The sequence below is a fragment of the Dromiciops gliroides genome, chromosome 1, assembly GCF_019393635.1.
Source record: "Dromiciops gliroides isolate mDroGli1 chromosome 1, mDroGli1.pri, whole genome shotgun sequence".
Classification (NCBI taxonomy): Eukaryota; Metazoa; Chordata; class Mammalia; order Microbiotheria; family Microbiotheriidae; genus Dromiciops; species Dromiciops gliroides.
Genome location: NC_057861.1, coordinates 744392080 through 744404254, shown reverse-complemented (window position 1 = coordinate 744404254; position 12175 = coordinate 744392080). Strand labels below are relative to the sequence as shown.

Genomic DNA, 12175 nt, shown 5'->3' with positions numbered 1-12175 from the left:
TAGATACATCCAGAAAAATATAGTACCAGGACAATTCACTTAACTTCTCAGTGTTCTCCAGGACTATATAATTGCAGAGAAAGAGCTAACCTGCATCATGAGAGGGATTTTCCTTCCCCTGAAAGTTTTTTATACCAATTGCTTCATTAAGTAATACCTAGCTAGCTCAGTAGCATAACAGATTGCTCAGATGAGATCTGAGCTATAATCCTGCCTCAGAAACTGAGTTGGGTAATGCTAGAGAAATCATTTAACTTAGCCTCAGTTGCCCCATCTGTAAAATGGGATTAATAATTGTACTTAAGAGCATTTATATGTAAAATATTTGTAAACTTCAAAGGGATAGCTATTATTATTATTTATAAGTAGACTGATTAAAATATTAGTATTATTAATTAATTATTAATTGATTATAATTATTAGTCTTAACAGATGAATTGCTAGAATATACCCGTCCTCTAAACAGATTGTTAAAAGCAAAAGGCAGGGGGGGCAGCTAGGTGGCACAGTGGATAAATCACTGGTCCTGGAGTCAGGAAGGCCTGAGTTCAAATTCAGCCTCAGACACTTGGCTAGCTGTGTGACCCTGGGCAAATCACTTAACCCTCCTTGCCTTGCCTCCCCCCAAAAAACAGTAGGCATACTTTATTGAGAAAATGGGTATTAAAAGTTAATAAATCATTTCCATCATTGCATGAATTCACTGTGGTCAAGAGTATTTTTATAAGTTCTTTCATATGATTTGCCCACAATGGAGATACATTTTTTTGGTATTGCTGATAAAAACATATTGTCCAAAAATCCAATATGTAGCATGTGATATCATTTAGTGCCTGCTTTAGGATTTTCCAGCTACCAGTTTCTCAGATTCAGTTTTTTAATATATATTTTTCAGTGTAATGGTCCTATGTTAAGTATCACTTACAAATCTCCATAATCTGCTTCCCCTCATCGATGGAGTAATTTTCCAATTAAGATAAGTATGTTTCCTTTGCACCTCAAAGGACATTTAAAACATTTGGTAAAAATGGGTTTTCAGCACTAGTCCACAGCTGCTAATTGCATGCTCCATCTGAGACTTCATGTTACCTATTAAGAATGAGAATTTACCAGTTTAGAAAAAAAACAAAACATGTACTGTTTGTAAAAATGCTCTGTTGTGGTTTCTCACTCGAGACACTTCAAATTCTTCACCCAGACTTGGTTGCAATTTCTATTAAAATGCAGCTCCTCCCATTTAGAAATTACACCCAAGATGTTGAGGGCAGTGCCACTGGGTAAACAAGGCACTGGCAGAAGGCATTCATCCCCACGGGCAGATCTGTATTGCTGAGGATATTTGAATTTGATTTTCTTGAGCCAGCAGGCTGTTTCACTGAGTACATTTTCGGGTAAGAAAGTCTACACCTTCAAAGTTGTTTAGAAATGTCTTTCTCAAGAATGCAATGAACGTTATTGATTAGATTCTTCCACAAAGCAGGGGAAATATGCAAATAATTTTAGAAATGAGACCAGTCATGGCAATACCTCTAATCTCCTAAAGATTATAGTTATCTTTTATTTTTATATCACCTACATTTCCCAGTATAGTCTTCTTTCTCCTTCTCCTAGAGACCCAACACTTATAACAAAGAATAAGGACAGAGGGGGAAAAGCTCAGCAAAACTATCAATTTAGTCTATTTTGTTTGCAACCATTCCCTCCCTAACCTTAGCCTCCCTCTTAACTGTAAGCCACAGCTCATCAATCGTACATCGAGAGGGAGAAGAGGCCTTAACGGTTATCTAATCCAATAAACACTCTTTTTTTTGCATTTGAGGAAGTTGAGGCCCAGAGAAGTTAAGGAGAGGACTTGTCCAAATTCACACAGGCAATAAATAGCAGAATCAAGATTTGAACTCAGTTCCTATCACTCCCAAGCTGAGCACCCCCAATTTCTCTTTTTTTCCACTTCACCACAGTGTTTCCCCATCTCTTCCTTCTCCTTCCCTTTGCCTATTTCTCTATTTACTTAAATATTTTTTCTAGACCTGACTCTTTGGGCATGTGTATGTGTGACTAAGGTGTAGTGCTTAGACAGTGTGCTGGTCTAGCACAACATCTGTCTTATAGTAGATATCTAATAAATGCTTGTTAATTGATTCTCAGAAATGTGGATGAGGTAATAACAAAAGCTAATAACATTCTGTTTTTTTAAAAGAATGTCTACACATATGTTAGAATATCCTTGAATAAAATAGGATAAAGGTGCATATGTGCCTTTCACATATGATTTTCCATAGTGGGTGACATTTTCAGAGTCACATCCTTGGCCTTAGAAGTATAAAGGTTACAATTTTTGCTGTCCTTGTTGTTTGTAGATAACAACAACAACAACAACCCACATAAAACATAACAGTTGCCTTAATAGAATAATTCTGTTTTGTTGGTTTTCCTCTAATAGGAGATGTCACCCATAAATATTTTGAGATCATACAAGTTTTCTTGACAAATGCAACCACAAAGATAACTTTGTTCAATGATCTTCTCTTTATTGATAGCAAGCAAGGCATTCCTAAAATAGGGAGATAACAGGCTCATTAAAATTGTTTCCCAGTGTCACAAAGGGCATCAAATCCAAAGTTCAGTTGGAAGAATTCCTTAGAGGTTAGAGGTGGTGGTTCTTGTGTTGACTGCTTCACACTCTCAGAAGGGCTTCTTTAATCAGAGGCCATTTAAAAGAGATTGACCTAAAAGTGAATGAATGAAAACAACATTTATTAAAGTATTTACTATGTGATAAGTGCTGGGGGGGGGGATGGTCCAGGTAGGGACACAATGTAATAAGAAAAAAAAAGGTCATGAAGAAAGTGTGATACCCAGATTATGAAATACAGTTGGATGGACAGTCTATGTAAGTTAATCAGAATATGTGCTTTGTCAGTTAATTTATTACAATCCAGGTTCAACAAGTTTCTTCGATAAAAGACCTCATTTTAAAAATATATACGAAATTAATTCAAAAGAAAAAAAACCACCTCCCAATTGATAAATGGTTTAAGGATATAAAAAGACAGTTTTCAATAGAGGAAACCTAGGTTATTTGTAGCCATATCTTTTAAAAATGCCCCCAAATCACTATTAATTGGAGAAAAGCAAATTAAAGCAATTCTAAGATTCTATTTTACATCCATCAGAATAGTAAAGATGGCAAAAAATGGGAAATGACAAATTTTGGAAGGGTTGTGGGAAAATAGACACATTGATGCACTGTTGGTTGACCTGTGAATGACTAAAACCTATTCCTGAAAGTCATTTGAAAATATACACAAAAAATTACCAAACAGTACTATCTCACTAAATGCAGTCATATCCTTGCTATGCCTATACACAAAAGAGAACAAAGAAGGAGGAAAAGGCCCTTTGTTGAATCCAAAAACTGTTAAAAGACCCAGAAAGAGGATTCCAGAATGTTGGGTAGATCCATTGTGGAAGGTTATTGGGAAAACATGGATGAGTCATGAAGGAAATGTATCTTAGAAAAGGATGATAGACACTAGTCATATGACAAGAGATAACATGCACTGTATCTTTAAGACATCAAGAGAAGGATATAAAGGCTCTGATTAGGTTTGGTGTATCTGCTGTGGTGTCTGTGGGAGGTTCATGGCAGGCATGGATGGGCTTTGGACTATATTGTTGGAGGGAATTTTGAGATAGGTGAGATCACCTGTCTCTTACATACTTGAGTATGTAAAAACCACAGATAGGTTGTAGTCTGTATCGCTGGAAGAAATGTCCACACTCATGAGATCATGACTATATTCACATATCAAAGTTAACAAACTACTTTCCCCTGTCTCCTCCCCCAAACATCTGCTCATTAGAGGCAATGGGACTCTAGCCTTGGCTATGTTCCCATAGTTGCAGGTTGCTTCTAATTCCTATGGAAGCTAAATTCTCAAACTGATACTTTGTTCTCTTTTCTCTTTAATCATCTTCCATATTTCAATTTGTCTCTTCTGTTTTTAAGGGTGCAGATTTATTCTTTTGTCTTACTGAGAAAGCTAAGAATGAATGAGAGAGCAGCTTTGTAATTAGAACACCTCAATTCTAGCAAGAAATATCGAATATCAAATCTACTTGCACCCTGTTGGTAAAAAAAAAAGTCTAAAATATGACCAGAAGTCTGATTTGGTACTGCTAGCTGATGGAATGGGATATTTTGTCCTCCCTGGCCTCACCTATGGGCATGGCCAAGGTCAGGATCCAAAAAGTGGGAAGGGAAGGCATCTTCTATGGCTCTTGCTGAGGTCTCATGGAGGTGGAATACTATGGCTCTGGAACCAGGAGTAGGAGCTGTTTGGAACCTGACAAAGCACTCCACTAAGAAATCTGGAATAAAGAACAGATCTGGGGGCAGCTAGGTGGTGCAGTGCATAGAGCACCGGCCCTGGAGTCAGGAGTACCTGAGTTCAAATCTGGCCTCAGACACTTAACACTTACTAGCTGTGTGACCCTGGGCAAGTCACTTAACCCCAATTGCCTCACTAAAAAAAAAAAAAAAAGAAAAAAAAAGAAAAAAAAAAGAACAGATCTGTACAATGGAAAGGATAACATTAAGGTCAGAGTCCAAGAAAGGCCATAACCAATGGGCACATCCACACCCATACCAAGGTGGTTGGCAATGGATTCAAGTGTGGCACTGGCCACAAATGATCAGAGCTTATTCCAAGGGGTCAATCCTTGTCTGTTTAGTAATCTGTCACACTCAGGACTCCCAAGGACCTGGTCCCAATGACCTAATTTCTCTTCAGGGACTACTTTCCAAGAGGTTTTGACTCTCAACACTCTTGAATGAGAGGCAACTTTCTTAGGAATGTTTGTGAATACTGGTGAGAGAAAATAGAAGGAATATTGAGATATTTGTTAAGCCACGAGGGAAAAGGCATTTCTAGAAACTCATACCTCTGAAACCAAAGATGATTCTTCTAAATTGGGCTCAAATGGACCATAGTGTTAACTAATAGTTGAAAAGAACTGAAGCCTGCTGAAAGATTTAGACATTTCCATTAAGACCAAAGTCCAGAAAGATTAATTCAAACTTCTGTCAAGCCCAAATACTTACAGACCCCAATCATTTCATTCCCTTCCTCTGGTTTTTCCTTTCCTCGATGGGGTCTAATCCACCAGACTGCAAGGTCTGTTCGCTTATTCCAATTGGAAGGGTATCTTGGGAATCCCAACCTCGGAAATGTTCTTCTCTTTCCATCCGTGGTTATTACAGCTGTAAGATATTGAAGCACAGCCAGAGGATTCACAGATGTCTCCTTTCCTAGCGAGGTATCAGGAGGTGGGGAGCTCAAGGGGGCTCAGGGAGATCATTGGAATTCTGACAAGACAATGGTGTTGGATGGATGCCGGTCACTAGAGACCACCAGTGGCCTCCTTCCCGGGTCAGAAGCACATTCTTCCCAGATGAACCACTTTTTACCTCCTCTATAATGGAAAGCTAAAGATTTATTATAAAATAATGAGAAAAGAACATTTTTTAAAAATATGGGGCAATCACATAAGGAATGCTTATATTATTAAAATCTAGATGAACTAACTTCCTTTGCTTCATGTGTTTGGAAAATCCTTGACTGCATCTTCAAATTATGTGTCTAGATGCCACCGAAACTAGGGTCTAAATCAAAGACTATGTTCTTTTTGGAGAATGCATTTCAGCTCTCACTTTATATGTTCAGATTGAACAGTTTCTCTATAGAGAAGTTAATTCACCTTCTCCAAATTGACTCTGCCACTATGGAATGCTGCCACCAGATGGTGGTAAGTACCTTTATCCATTGGTCTAAATTTTTAAAGTGTAAGCTGCTAGTGCAATTACATGGAGATTAGAATAATTTCCCACTTATCTTTTAAAATATGCTATTTTTATCAAAATTCCTGTTGACCTTAATATTCAGCACTATGTGAAAGTGCACCAATAGAACCACAGGTCCAGTAATTTTTTTTTTAAATGTTCGGCAAGGCAGTATAGCCTAGTAGTTAGAGAGCTGGCCTTGCAGACAGGAGAATCATGCCTTTAACACACATAGGCTGTTTGACCGTCAGTTACAATTCTCCAAGACTATAAGTTTCCAAGCCCATGCCATGCATTGGAGGGGGAGTTTCCTTTACCAATAAAATCACAGCTTTGCTATCCTCCCCCCCCATATCTTTATATAAACTAATGTGTTTATATGTTTAAAGTTATATCTAAACAAAGCACCACATATAATTTACTTATGTTTACATAGAAACTTAAGTTAGAGTTTACATTTATACATATATATGTGCTTGTAAAGAAAACCAAATCTAAGGAAGGTTTAATTCTTTCCCTTTCCCAATTTAACATAATTAAGCATTACCTAACCCTTAGCTGTTCTTAATCACTGGGTAATCAAAAACTGCTGTAAGAGTCGCCTTCTTTCCATTCTTTCACTCCTCCTAGCTCAGGGCACCAACTCACCTGCCTGGGCCCCAAGATTCATGATTACCCCAGAAGGAAATGGATACAGATCTTCCTGGCTGACTTCTGTTCTTCTTTCTGAAACCTTGATGTCTGCCACCTGGGCTCCTCACCTGGAGCTGTCTGGATCCCTCTTCCCTAACTGTCCTCATCCTGCCAGGTCCTTCTGGGTTTCCAACCTCAGGCCTGGTCTTTGCTGTTGGCTCCTGTGGTTCTCAAGGGCCCACGTTTTTGGCTGGGCTAGGGGCTGGCAACTGGCAAACTCAAGAGGCCCAAGCAACTCTAAATACATATGGAGGACTCCGGGAGCCAAGGAAAATGAACAGGTCTGTCCCCGCGTGTTGTCTCAGCTCATTAATGCCTCAAAGTGCTGTGTACTCTGAGCAATGACTCATGAGCCTCGGAGGTGAGTGTGTGTTTACTTAATTAAATGATGTTGTTCTTGTGTAGGAAATTATGGTTATTTGGTCCTTTCTTTGTGCTGGAAATTATTTTCGTAGATCAAGGAAGGTAATAAAAATATCTAAATCACTAGCAAGGATCATCAGCAATCCAACATTTCAGGGCTGGAGGGGCCCTCAAGGCAATCTGTGTCAGCCCACACCTGAAAAGTACCCAACAGGCATCCATCTTCCTTTTGCTTGAACGCTTGACAGCAGCTAGAGTCACCACCTGTTGAGGCTGCTCATCCCATATTTAGTAAATGCTAATTGTTGGGAAGTTTTTCCCAATATGAAACCTAAAATTGCTGCTTTGCATCTGTCCCCCCCCTCGTTGTGCCTAACTTTGCTCTCTGTACCCAAGTCAAATATGTGTCTAATCTTTCCTCCATATGGAAACTGTTAACCCCTCCCCAGTCTTCTCCAAGCTGGTTGTGCCACAGATACCCACAGCGTAATAGTTGCCATTTTTCTGTTTTCTAGTCCACCAAATGCTTTAGACCCCTCATCTAATTTGGTCCTCACACCAAGCGAATGAAAGGCATACCCGTGTTATTATTACTATCTGGGGAAACTGAATCTCAGAGAGGGTGAGTGACCGGCCCGTGGTCACACATTTAGTAAGTTTCAGAAGTCAGACATCATAAACTAAGGTTTTCCTAGTTCCAAGCATGGCGCTCATCTCATTAAATTGCCTTTTAGACAACATCTATGCTACCCCTTTTCTGTAATCTCTTCATCCCTTCTGTATATTTTATCAACTTGAGGAGTGGACTGAGTACCTGGCTGACCTTTTCTTTCTCTGTGTCATGTCAGAAACACTGCTTAAGTGTCTCGTACTCTTAGATCAGAGGGAATCAGTAACTTCGTGATTGTTATAATGTTTGGTGAGAGGTCATTTGGTGATCAGGATCCTTCTGAGAAAGGAGCAAGGGAGAAAAGGATTGTCAATATAACAAATGAGTTCTCTTCCCTGGGCAGAGGCTGGACCAACCCCAGATTGTCAAGGGCTTTTCTAGGGCGGAAGGACCAGAATGTTCCATGGCCTGGGGGATCTTGAGGACTGAAGACGTGGTCAGGGAGCTTCGCGTAAATGAGATACCTGACAAACTTGAACACCACCCAGATTGTACTGGATATTACTTTTGCATATACCCTTGTGTCAACAGTCAACTTTAGAGTCAGCTGGGTGTCACTGTGGAGAGAAACCTGGGACTAGAGACAAGGGAAACTGAATTCAAATCTGACCTCAGACACTTACTATCTAGTTCTTAAGGCCATATTTTAGGAAGGACTTGGAGTTAGTAGGTCCCACCCCCCAGAGATTTTCCTAATCACTGGTCAGGCATATTGACAAGGGTATTCCCTTTGCGGGGTGTGTTTCTTGAGATGTTCTCTGAGGTCTCTTCTAACTACAAGATGCTATGCTGTGATTCTTCATGTCTCATCCTCTCTGGGATCATTCTGTCAACGCTTTTTCCTGATGGCAGTCTGGGTGCCCAGAGAGTATCTGATCACTGCTTCCTTAAGAGTTCTGAGGTAACTGAGAAACTGGGGTTTTCTAATACTTTTGCCAATTAGCCTCAGATCTGTTATACTTCCAGTTAATGATTAACCTGTCAACATCGATTAGTTTTTCTGTGGGATATTTGTTTGTTTTTGTTTTGCGGGCAATGGGGGTTAAATGACTTGCCCAGGGTCACACAGCTAGTAAGTATCAAGTGTCTGAAGCCGGATTTGAACTCAGGTCCTCCTGAATACAGGGCCGGTGCTTTCTCCACTGTGCTACCTAGCTGCCCCCCTCAATGGGATATTTACTAGCAGTCAGAAGTTGCAGGAGCATCCCCAAACTAGGGGTGCACTCATTGCAAAAATTTGGGCCCTAGGGAATAGCTTCAAGCTTCAAGTAGGAAGGTAGTAAGACAGGTAGGTAGAGAACATATGTATCCTAAGGGTACCTCAGGATTCCTAATCTAGGAGATCCTTGTTTCCCCTCAAAGAATACCTACCTCCCGAGTGCACTTTCAGTATGGAATCACTGAAGAAGGATTCACTTCCTTGCTCAGCAGGGATGACTCCACGGTCCATTCAATGAATGGCTTCATCAAACAGGTCGTTCCTCAGGGCTGGCTCTTCATCACACTTACCTACTGCTGTCACCGCCCCCCACAGGTTTCTGCTACTAACTCAAGTCGCTGAAACATCCTGGGATGATTCTACCGACCTTTACAAGCTCACAAAGTCATAATTCGGTCTATTCCATGCCTGCAATCAGAAAAGACAAAATAGTGACAGAGGCACCATCCGTGAACAGGCACACGGCAGCCAGGAGGCTGATAGTAAGCTGCCTTCTACTCTCAGTCCCCGCTATTGCCATGTAAGCCCTGCTTTCTTTCTCATTCTGTCCATGCTTGTTGACATCTGGAATGCAAATCGCATACTTTTTGGAAAGGAAAGTGAATGAAGGGCTTCCTCCCGCTTTCATACATTGTGCTCACCTTAACCAAAGGTCAGCCTTGAATTGAAATCAGGTTCTTGGCCCACATCCTCGTGAGGTAAAGTTCTACAACTTTCTCTGGGATGGGAAGTCAATTTAGAACAGATGAGTTTGTTTTCTGTTTTTCAAATGGTCCTAGATTCCTTTGCCTCCTGTGTCGGAGGAAGCCACTCTCTAACTAATGGACAAAGAGCAGAGTGTATTGAGTAAAAAACTGTTCCATTCAGTACATGTCAAGCTGACCTGTTCTGGTCAAAGTCCAACCTGGGACTGGCTAAGATGAATAGGAGTGCGTGTTCCAGGCCTTTATTACCCCCAATAGGATCTATCTAGACCTATTGGAGACCACAATAGTCCCCAAACAACCCCTCTTCCCAAGGTTTTTTTAATGGAACTTTGGTGGGGTGCCTCAGAAACCCTAACCTTATCTTGGGTCCCCTGTAGAAAGACCTGAATCGTTAATAGGAACTGAAGAATCTACAAAGTCTTCAGGCTATCAGGAATGACCCTGGGCTTGGGCTGCCTCCCCAGGGCCAATCCCAGGTGTGGACAAGGGCCCAAGATCTGCTCACATGTGGTCTGGTTACGAATGTTCTGGACTTTGAGTGGCTATAAGTCTAGCAAATGCCTGACTCACACAGTCCCGCCATCTTGTGAGATCAGCTAATGAATCTGCAGAGGACATAACGTTTAGAGGAAAGCATTTTGCTCTCGGGCTTATCTGAGAGCAGCATCTCCTGCTTAGGTCTTTCTTCCAGCACTCTGCAGCTTTGGCAGCTCTCTGCTCAGACTTCAATCAGCCCTTTAGAAAGTAAAGCTCATGGGGGATTGTGCAGATGTGAAAACAGGGGGTGTGTAAGGGTTTTAAATTCCTATCTTCTGCTTATATAATACTTCTAAAGAACCAAGGCTTGTATGTAAAATAAAATATGGTGAGTTATTTAATTCTAGCCTGGGAATTGAAGTGCGTTTTTTGGGGGAGATGCCATTGGCTTAATGGGGTACAGAGATTCTCTCAAAAAAAGATAGAAAACTCAAACAGGGACTCTGTACTGAAGCATGTATGTATCAGTGAGTCCAAGGATGAAAAGATGCTCAAGACTCTATTATGTTTAAACCTATAACAAGGACAGAGTGACTGGATCTTTGTTCCCAAGGGACTGAATTTAGGAGGTGCCAAGTTTAGAGGACCCGAAAGCATTTTAACAACATGGAAACAACGGAGCTTAATACCTAGCTAACAAGAATAATTAGTTAAAATAGAAAGACAGCAGATGGTGGGGCTGGGGTCCATTGGGCACAGTCTATGGCATTTTTTCTACCTTAGAATTGGTGTTAAAAGCAGGGTTAGGGAGAGATATGGAATTAGGTTTAGATATGGAGTAAGAGATACTCTGATTACGGTAATGAGATCTTTTTAAAGAATTGCAAAATTATCATATCCATGGATTAATGTACTTGATGAATGAACAAAGAGATCAGAACCCCTCTCGCTATTTCTTAAATAAGGCTTCCTGGTATTAAGTACATGCAAGGAAGAAAGTTTACAGTGGCAAGTCAAGTCACCAAGCATTTATTAAGAAGTTACTATGTGCTAAGCATATAGAAACAAGATTATATACATATATATATGTGTGTATATATGTACATATACATATATATACACACATACATATATATACACACTTATGTATATTATATATGTATATAAAATCAGAAGGTGAGATTTTAGCTGAGGCCTGAAGAAAACCAGGGAAGGCAGATAGTGGAGATGAGGATGGAGACAGTTCCAGCTGCAGGGGACAACCAGTGAAAATGTCCAAAGTTTGGAAGGCCAAAATGCACCAAGGAGAGAAAGGTATGAGGTTTGAAAGGTAGGTTGGGGGCAGACTGTGAAGTGCTTTCAAAGCCAAGTGGAAGATTTTCTTTTTATCCTGGATGAAATAGGTGCCATTGGAGCCCAATGAATAGGGGGAGGTGTGGAAAGAGGGTCCATTAAAAGAAAGGTTGGAAGTTTTATGCCTTTGTCCAGTTCTCTGTGTTATGGCAGGAGGTTTAACTCTGACATATACCAAACTTTGTCTTTTATTAACTTTATTTTTTGTTTGTTTGTTTCCTTGTCTTTTTGTTTATTTGTTTATTTGTTTGTTTGTTTGACTGATTGATTGGACTGACATTTTGTGCCTGGATGGAGAAAATACCCAGGAAGTAGCTGAAGAGCACAAGTCTTGTGTTCCTCTTTCTGTTAAGCATATGCATGTGGGGGCCCGGAGGAATGACTAGAACCCAATAATATATATTTTTGTTCGTACTGTGATTTTTCCACATAGTTTAAAGGTCTTCACAGACCACTAAATCAGCCTTAAAACATCTGTTTGACTTGGGAAGGAGAAAGTAGCTCTGATCTCTTTGTTACTGATAAAGCAGGACCCAAAGGAGTGAGGCAATTTGCCTGAGGTTATACAGGGAGCCAGAGATAGAAGCCAGGTCTCAGGCCTCTGCAGTATAGAATAAAGCTCTGCAGTTGAAGCCAGAAGACTGTAGCTTTGAGCTCTTTCTCAGCTAATGACTAGCTCTATTATCTTGGGCGAGTCCCCCACTTTCTTCAGGCTCTGTTTCCTCATTTGTAAATTGTGGATTGTCATTCCTGGAGTACCCACTTCACATGGTTGTTGTGAGACTTTGGAGAAATAAGTATGCAGGGTGATTTGTAAATCTCTTAAGTGACACCAATATTTTGTCCAT

General features: G+C 40.4%; 1 protein-coding gene and 1 long non-coding RNA gene across 2 annotated transcripts in view; one reads left to right on the top strand and one right to left on the bottom strand.

Annotated features, from left to right (window-relative positions):
- The window catches only part of BMPER (BMP binding endothelial regulator), a 276741-nt gene that overhangs the window by 213820 nt on the left and 50746 nt on the right, over window positions 1–12175 (top strand). The window lies entirely within an intron of this gene.
- On the bottom strand, window positions 2515–9599 carry LOC122737247. The gene is made up of 4 exons (XR_006354238.1): window positions 9432–9599; window positions 8943–9198; window positions 5108–5266; window positions 2515–2729 (listed from the first exon to the last, which is right to left on the bottom strand). It is a non-coding gene; the product is annotated as an uncharacterized LOC122737247 (long non-coding RNA).